The sequence below is a fragment of the Propithecus coquereli genome, unplaced genomic scaffold (assembly GCF_000956105.1).
Source record: "Propithecus coquereli isolate 6110/MARCELLA unplaced genomic scaffold, Pcoq_1.0 Scaffold5, whole genome shotgun sequence".
Classification (NCBI taxonomy): domain Eukaryota; kingdom Metazoa; phylum Chordata; class Mammalia; order Primates; family Indriidae; genus Propithecus; species Propithecus coquereli.
This window is the reverse complement of record NW_012150840.1, coordinates 9,991,989-10,001,472: the sequence shown is the minus strand read 5'-3', so window position 1 is coordinate 10,001,472 and position 9,484 is coordinate 9,991,989.

Here is a 9,484-nt window from a genome sequence, read left to right as displayed (position 1 = left end):
GTTTTCTCATCTTTAAAATGGGAATTGTAAAAGCACCAGCCCTGTTACCTCAAGGGTGGCTGGGGGTGAGCTGAGGCCCTGGAGGTGAAGTATGCGCCAAGAGCAAGGAGCCTCACAGCAGCGTGTCCTGGAGGGTGTGCACCAGGCTCCCTGGAGATGCATACTGTGTACAAAATACAGGCCCTACCACACATGGCGGCACATGCCTGTCATCCCAGATACTTCGGAGGCTGAGGTAGGAGGATCGCTTGAGCTCAGGGATTTGAGTCCAGCCTGGGCAACATGGCAAGATCCCACCTCAAAAAAAAAAAAAAAAAGAAAGAAAGAAAATAAGAAAAGAAAAGAAAGAAAGAAGTAGGTCTTTGTCTGCAAGCTGCTTGGGAACAAAACGCACCCCTGAGATACCCTGAGGGAACAATACGAAATGATGGACAATCTGGTACCAGTTCACTGCTGCAGATGGTGTGTGTAATAAAAGAACAGTCCCATGACCTCCTGGCATCTTCTGCACCTTGGTGGGGTCACCATGGCTCTCAGCCTGGTCCTTGACTCTGAAGTTCCAAAAACCCTTTTAGAAACTGATTTACTCTGGGAAAAGTGGTCCACGTCCGCCAGCCCCCCAGTCTAGAATGTCCGTGCATTCTTTACAGTAGAGGAGCACCGTTTCATTTGCACAGAGCACACGTCTTTCTGGGATGGCATAAATATTCAATGGACATGGTAAGAAACCAGGGGTTTCCTTGTAAAAAGAATGAAACCAGAGGGTGCTGGTCTACCTCCCAGGGTGCTCCAGCACAAGTGCGTGGTGATCACCCCCCACCCTGTCGGCCAGGATCTCTTTGTCCCCTGGGTATGTTGGGAGCCCTGAGTCCTCACTTGGACTGGCACAGTCGCTCTCCTGACAGTCCTTTGCCTCTCCTTTTTCTGCTCTGCATGAATGGTTCTGCCAAGAAAACATGCAGCAAGATCACAGTTTACCTGGTGTTCACACTTTGGACGTTGGCTTCCCTAACAAGACTTACAGTGAGCCAGGTCTCTGAGCACCTCCCTGCCCCAGCACCCAGCCCCAGGGAGCAGCGTTTCCTTCTGTGGTTGGCCAGACTGTGGTCACTGTCCCAAGGACCAACTCCGTTCTTCAGGGGAGACTCCAGCCCCCACAGCTCACATCCCCCACAACCAGCGAACTCACCAGCAGACAGTCTCGCAGGCCCTGATTCTCAACAGCCCACTCCCTCAAACTCTGCTACCTGTAGTCTGAGTGACAGAAACACTGGATAGTAATAATTATAACCGTAATTATTCTTATTTTGGATTAGGTTAGAATATTGGAGGTATTGTCACAGTCTGCTGTACCAGGTCCATATGCTGACACCCTCCCTCTCCCAGGAGAACATTCCCTTCCACTCCCACCTTGTCGTGAATCATGGTCTTGGGGTGACCTCGTCCTGCGGACGGTGAATCAGCCCCACAAGCATTAGGGGCGCGGCTCTGTGCCAAGGCAGCCCAGCCTGCCTGTGGGCGGAGGGAGGTGAGGACAGGCAGTTTCAGAAGAAATAATTCCCACAAAGTTCAAGAGCGCTTTCTTTTTTTTTTTTTTTCCGAATTCTGCTTTCGGATTCTGAGCGTGGATTTGGGGTGAGGGGCGGCACCTCACTGAACATCAGGAGATCCAGGCGGCTGTAGAAGGAAAGATAATCTCGGGTCACAGCTGGACCTGCGCCGGGGCCAACAGAGTGCTGGGTGGCGCCCCCTGGCGGAGCCGCGCGGTGCGGCAAGGGAGAGGCCCCGAGCTTTTCCATTCGTAATTACCCTGCGGCCCCCGGGGCTTTGTCCTTGCCGCCAGCGAGAAAATGACAGCGGAGCGTCGCCAGGTTGTTTTCCCGCCGACCTCGGCGAGGCCACCCTCGTGGACTAGCGTGGAGCACAGGCAGTCAGGAGCCAGCCCTGGCGAGGAGATGAGCCCCTCGGGCGCAGGCAAGCCAGGGAAAGGGCTTGTCCAGCAAGGGGGGAGGCTGCCCAGCGAGGGACCCTGGGGGACCAGGAGTCGCAGGGCAGAGGCGCCTCCTGAGTGCATGAGAACAGAGTGGGCTGGATGGAAACCTCGCAGACGTTTGTCCTTGCCCCTGCGAGCTGGAAGTCAGAGGATGATCAAACTCAGACCTTTTAGCTCTAATCTCAGATTTTTATGCTTATTTTAAAAGGCCATGGATTTGAACGCGTTGAGAACCTCTGTGCCACAGCATAATAATCTTAGGGCTTAGGCTGGGAAATGGGACCTGGGAAGGGGTTTGACAAGGGTGGGGTGGGAAACTTGTGTCTGGGAAGCCATGGTAAGTGCTCTGGCTGTCGGTCTCCCTTTTGTCTTCCCTGGGGCACCCTGGCTTTGAGCACACCAGCCTCAGTCTCTATGGCGGCCAGTCTTCTTGTTGGGGTGGCCCTGGGTTAGATCTCTGACCTTCTCTCACTCCCTTGACGACTTCATCTAGTCTCATAGTTTTAAATGCCAGCAGCATGCGATGATTCCCAAATTTGTATCTCCAACCCAGATCTCTCTGCAAACAGCAGGCTTATATATCCAGGTCCCCACCTGTTATATCCACAGGGCTATCTAGCAGACATCTCAAACTCAACATGTCCCAAACTGAAAGACTTGATCCTTCTCCCTAAACCTGCACCTGCAACTGTCCCCCTCTCAACTGACGGTAACTCCATTCTTCCCGTTGTCCAAGCTAAAATCTGGGAGTCAGGTTTGACTCCTCTTTCTCTTACTCTCTGTATCCAGTTTGTTAGGAATTCTGTGGGCTTTGCCTTCCAAATATGTACAGAATCTGATCCTGTCTCACTGCTGCCATTCTTATCACCCCGGTCCAAGCCACCATCACTCCTTATCTAGATTTCCACAGAAGTGTCCCGACAGGTCTTTCTATTTCTACCCTTGCCACCATGGGCTGGTCTCAATACAGTCCTGGGTGGTCATTTAAAACATAAGTCTGATCATGTGGTCCCTCTGCAAGCCCTGCATGACTTGGTCCCATCACTTCTCTGTCCTCACCTCCCGCGTTGTCCCCCTTGCTCAGCCCACTGCAGCACACTGGCCTCTACTGTTCCCCCAGCATGCCAGGCACGTTCCTGCCCTGGGGTCTTTGCCGTAGCTATTCGGTTGCCTGGAATGCTCTTCCTGCCGATATTCTAATTCTCACCTCCTTTAATTTTGTGCTCAAATCTCACCTTCTCAATGAGGCTTGTCATGGACTGAATTGTGTGCCCCCCCACACCAATTCCTATATTGAAGCCCTAAGCCCAGTGTGATGGTGTTTGAGGATAGGGCCTTTAAGGAGGTAACTAGGATCTAGTTAGGTCCTAAAGGCGGGGCCTTAATCCCATCCTTGAGAAGAGGAAGAGACACCAGAGCAAGCACAAAGAAGAGGTCATTGAGCACACAGCGAGATGACAGCCACCTAAGAGCAGACGAGTTGTCAGAATGAAACCTGCCTTGCCAGCACCTTGATCTCAGACGTCCAGCCTCCAGAACTGTGAGAAATAGGTTTCTGTTGTTTACACCGCCCAGCCCGACAGCCCGTGCTGTGTTGTTACAGCAGCCCGAGCAGACTAACACAAGGCTGACCCTGCGCTGTATATACCGTTGCCACCACCCACCCGCCTTTTCTGGGGCTGCCACACTTCCTTTCTTGCTCTACTTTTCTATTTACCATAGTCTGGGGGCTGCTTAATATATCAGATAATTACTTTTTTCTTATACATAAATGACAGTTGATTATCTCTCTCCCCTGCTAGAAAATAAGCTCCCTGAGGGCAGGGATTTCTGTCTGCTTTGTTCACTAATGTATCCAAGTGCCTAGAACGGTGCCTGGCACATTATGGGCACTGATTAAATCTTTATCAAATAGAGGAATGAATCATCCTTCTTGAAGACGAGAGGGGTTTTTTTGTTTTGTTTTTTTTTTTGAGACAGAGTCTCACTTTCTTGCCTGGGCTAGAGTGCCGTGGTGTCAGCCTAGCTCACAGCAACCTCAGACTCCTGGGCTCAAGCGATCCTCCTGCCTCAGCCTCCCGAGGAGAGGGGTTTTGATTTATCTTGGAGCTGCTCATTTCTAAAGGGGAAGCAGTCCAACCAGTCAGGGGTGGACAGGAGGCCTGAGCAGGTCCCAAGGGGAAAGTGTGGCCTGGGAGGCTCAGGACAAGGCCACTTGGGTGGTACTCTCCTCATCTGAGAGTCACACCAGCGTGACTAGAGGAGTCACACGTTTTGTTTAAAGAAGGAGCCGGCCTTCTCCTGTGAGGCAGGAAGACATTCCAAGCACCCAGTGTGTACAGAGGCACGGAGGCACGGTGCTCTCCGGGAATATAGATTTGCAAAGAGTGCGAGTGGAGGGGGCTGACAGCAAAGCAGAGGGTCAGAGAAGGAGAGGTGATGAGGACGAGGACTGTCAAGCTCAGGTACTCAAACTTGATTCTGTCGGGAATCTGGAGCCACTGAAGGGTCTAAGCAGGGAAGCAAGCTGGTGGGATTTACCTGTTCGAAAGATCACTTGGATCAGCTGCTGGGAGAGGGGGTTTCACCAACCTCGTGTACCTCGCAGCAATGTGCGTCCCCCTGTGCACTCGGTGAGAAATGTCAAGCGCGGGAACACACATCTTCGTTAACCCGTAACAGCCATGCGCAGGCACAGCCAGGGCCAGCCCTCCCCAAAACCTCTGGGAGGGAAACCCAAACCCGCACGACAGCGGGTGCCTCTGCCGACCCCTCTGCTCAGAGTGCGGACCCGAATAGCTGGGCTTCTCTGTCTTTGGAAATTAACAAGGGAGGGACTCACTGACGGACAAATATCATTCAAAACACTCCAGCCTCGGTCTTTTTTCCTCCTCAAGACCTTCCCATCAGGCTGTTACCATGACAACCACTGCGGACCCAGCCTTCAGGAAGCAGCAGCTGGAGCCCAGAAAGGATGTGGTCCTGCTGCCGCCGTAGCTGCTCAACATGACTCACCCTCGGATGCACCCGGCAGGTGGCAGATCTCACACACACACACTCTGCGCCTGTCCTCTGCACATACTCTTCCCGCCCACCTCCACCCCTCCATCCTGGTGGATTGCCTGGGCAATTATAGAAACCTGTTCTCCCCTCCCACAACAGTGATTCAGCCAAGTGGCGCTGAGCTGCAGGGCCAGTTCTTTCCCTGGGATGAATACAGGGAACCTCAAGAAAGAAGCTCTCTCTTCCCTCTCTGGGAGCCCGGCTGGTGGCCATGTTTTCGCCCAGATGTTTGCAGTGGGAGACAGCAAGGCCATCACGCCAAGAAGCAAAGGCAAGCAGAGAGGGCCGCCCCTCTACGGCAGCGAGTCCACAGTTCCAGGCCCTGAGACCCTGGTTCCCATGGCTAACAATTTGATTCAGCGTCCCTCCCAGCTTCGGACGCCACTGTGCGCTGTCATCGCAACCAGACGTGTCCTCTTTCCAACTGGATTCTTCTAGGCTAGCTCCCATCCACCTCTTTGGCCCCATCTGAAGAAGTCACTTCCCTGTCTGTGCCTTTGTCGTCATAGCTCTAAAATGGAGAGAATGCGTCTCATTTCCAACCTCTCTTCACTCTAGGAACTGTTGGGAAACAAGAGGAGACAGCAGAAGGCTTAATGTCAGGAATATGTAGCAGGGTTCAGGGAATGACAGCCATGGTTCGTTGAGGAGAGGTGGAGGGACAGAGAGGAGCCGACCCACAAAGCTGGCCTGAGGTCAGGGAGACAGAGCCGTGTGCCGCAGGACAGCACCTGGCACGTGGGCGCCTCCTGGCACTCCCAGCCACCGCCAGTCTGCTGCCAGCAAAAAATGCATTCGGCTGCCACACAGGAGAGGGTAGCCACAGCCCCCAGCTTACCTCCCTTTCCTGAGGATTGTCCACTAATATTAGGTCTCAGTTCCTCAGCTCTGACGTACTTTATGCTGAATGCCAAACAAACAAGCTCCACCGTGTGTGCGCACGTACGTGTGTGTGAGTGCACGTGCGTATGTGAGTGTGCGTGTGTGTGCACACCCAAAGGGGCTTGGAAGGAGGGAGAATAGTTTTCAAACGGGGGGCTTTAAAATGTCAGATCAGACGTAGTGAGCATGAGCAAGGCCACCATCCCTCACTCGCGGAGTATTTGTGGAGCCCTCCTAACCATCGACACAGCGTACTGTTTGTATAAAGCTTGACAGTTCACAAAGGTCTCCTTTGCTTCAGCTCTGAATCCTCTCAACAACCTGTGGGGTAGTAAGAGCAAGTATTACAGCCACATTTACATTTGAGGAATGTATATTTACAAATGAGGACCCCAATGCTCAGAAATGTTAACATAGGCTGGGCACAGTGGCTCACACCTATAATCCCAGCCTTTTGGGAGGCAGAGGCAGGAGGATCACTCGAAGCCAGGAGTTTGAGACCAGCCCAGGGCATCATATAGAGACCCTGCCTCTAGAAAAAAGTTTTTTAAAAAATTTAACCAGGCGTGGTGGAACACGCCTATAGCTAGTCTCAGCTACTTGGGAGTGTGAAGCAGAAAGGTTGCTTGAGGCCAGGCATTTGAGGTTACAGTGAGCTGTGACCATGCCATTGAACTCCAGTCTGGGCAACAGCTATCTTAAAAAGAAAGAAAGAAAGAAAGAAATGTTATCACAGCTCGCAATTGGGGACACCTGATCTCACACACAGGGTGATTGCTTCCGATTGCCTCCGCACCACTGCTGTCTTCTATATCCTGCAGGCTGGAGCCCTGAATCTAGACTTACTAGCACGTGCTGTACTGAGCAAGCAACGCCATCACCCCCAGCCCTCTGAGCAGGCAGAGAGGGCCGAATCACCTATGCTAAGTGATGGAGCTTTCTGGGCACCCCTGAAACACCTCTTCTGCACAAAAATATCTCGAGTAGAGATTCACGTTTTATGATAAGCACAGGTTCCATTAACCCCATTAGCCCCATGGATAACCATGTTTGTTAAACCCATGGGGCTAATATTCTGAGTCATGAACATCTTCCTATTAGATGGTGTGTCTGATATTCAGGACAGCATCCCAAAAGAGACTACAGCAGGACAGGCAGGCTGGGGTTCTCTTTTCTTTGGGGAGGCCCTAGGCTGCTGGGACTCTCCTCCGCCTCCACGGTGTTGCTTGTGGTATACAGCACAGACCACTGACTGCTCATCAGCATCCATAGTCGTCAGCATCCCTTCGTCCCGCACATTCAGTCAGACTACATTTCCCAGACTCCCCTGCAGGCAGATGTGGCCATGTTCCAGCCAATTAAATGAAAACAGAGGTGCTCTAGGTCACTTCCAGGCACAATGGGGAAACCTTTATGGGTGATTGGAGACAAAGACCCCAGGACAATCTTGGAAGCCTCAGGCTGATAAAGGAAAGGCAGCTGTCATATAGGTCCCTGAACGACATTAAAGGACCCTGCACAGTCAACCTGTGCAAACAACCAAAGCTTTGTTTCTCTTGTTCACTGCTGTATCCCTGGTACCAGGACAATGCCTGGCGCATAGCATATATCATCCAACTTAAGACACCGTCATGTATAACACATACCATTATTCTATGTACCACTAAGAAATAAAAATCCTGCCAATTAAACTATGAAACTACACTTTCTCTTAGAATTTTTATTTTACACTTATTGAAAAGAGCTTTTATGGATTCAGTTAGTCATAGATTTCTATTATAAATCACTCTTGTGCATAATAAAACAGGAAATAAGTTGGCTAAGGTATTTCTAGAACTTCTCATTCCAAATCTGACTCCTCTGTCTGACTCAGAGTTGACAATGACCATCTTTTTTCACACATTGTCATTCTCTGTGGCATCAAGAGTGTTGGTGATGAAGCATTTCTCGAATCCATATAATAACTAGGTGTCATATGTGCTGGGCTGTTAAGCTGGCTTTACAATGTTGTGAATTCAGCTTACTGTTGACTCCTATATCACAAAAGCTGCCAGACATGTCTGATTCACCACCTCCTCCACAACCATTTGATTCTTATGGGTTAAGAGCAGGCTTTGTGATTGTTTTCGGATTTTTTTTCCCAAGCTATTGACACACATTCTGCAAGTTTTGATGTTGGAAGTTTTGATGTTTTCACAGGGAATAACAACTTCATCACGGCTTCCATGTGGCCAACAGCAAATGCAAGATGCCATGAATTTAAGATACATCACAATTTCAGAGATTTTAAGTTATGGGAGAAAAAGTGGCACAGAATTTTTAAAAATATGGTTGTAGGTTCTCAATAAATATTTGTTAAATGAATGAATAGATGAATTCCAGTCCCCAGTGTGTGATTGAGAAATGCTTTGACTTCCTAAGGAAAAGGCCTTCAGAGTTTGAGGATCATAGAACTGCAATAAAGCTAAAGTGACTGTATTGGTCAGGCTGCTCTTGTTTGCAAGTAACAGAAAACCCAGTCAAAATGGCCTAAACAGTAGGGGAAGCTATAGTAGTTCACATAACAAGAAGTCCTGAAATTGGGCAGTTCCGGGGTTGATTAATTCAGTGATCTAACAATTTAGTAGGGACCAAGGCTCCTTGCCAGCTTTCTGCTTGGCCATCTCAGGCATACTGGCTTGGTTCTCAAGCCAGTTGCCTTCATGGTCACAATTTAGATGCTTTAGTTCTAATATTCAGACGTAACGTAGCCAGTGGAGGTAAAAGGATTCTATCTTCCCTATGACTCTTTTTTAAGCTGAGAAAACCTGTCCCAGAAGTCCTCCAGCAGACTTCTCACCTCACTGGCCAGCCTGGGTCACATGCCCACCCTTAAATCTCTGACCTTTCTAGGTCTAGTGACCTAGAGGTACAGGTCCCCTGCTCTAGACAGTCACCTGCAGGAAGCTCCCTCCCGGGAGGGGGAAAGCATACAAGATCCTTAAGATGAGAAACTCTGAATCTGCTATATTGGACCAGCCAGACTTCCAGAAAAGAATAATTCTCACAAGACCATCAGTTACCAAAATAGCTGAGTCAATTCCTTAAGAACTCATGATAGAACATCTCTGAGTGGACATTCTTGGAGCCTAGAACACAGAGGAGCTCAATATATTTATCGAATGAATGAATGAAAGAACGGAGGAATCACATTAAAAACTTACATTTTTTTCCAGGGGATGCTAGAAAGAACACTGGCCTTGAGCTCACATACCTGAACTTCCACTTACAAGCTCTGTGACTTTGGGCAAATCCCTTAACCTCTGTGGGTTCCATTTTATTTATTTATTTATTTTTGGAGACAAGGTCTTGCTATGTTGCCCAGGCTGGTTTTGAACTCCTGGGTTCCATCTCAGCCTCAAGAGATCCTCCCACCTCAGCCTCCTGAGTAGCTGGGATTATAGGTGTGAACCACTGCACTAGCTGTCTATGAATTCCATTTTTTCCTGTCTTTTTTTTTCTTTTGAGACAGGGTCTTGCTCTGGCACCCAGGTTGGAGTGCAGTGA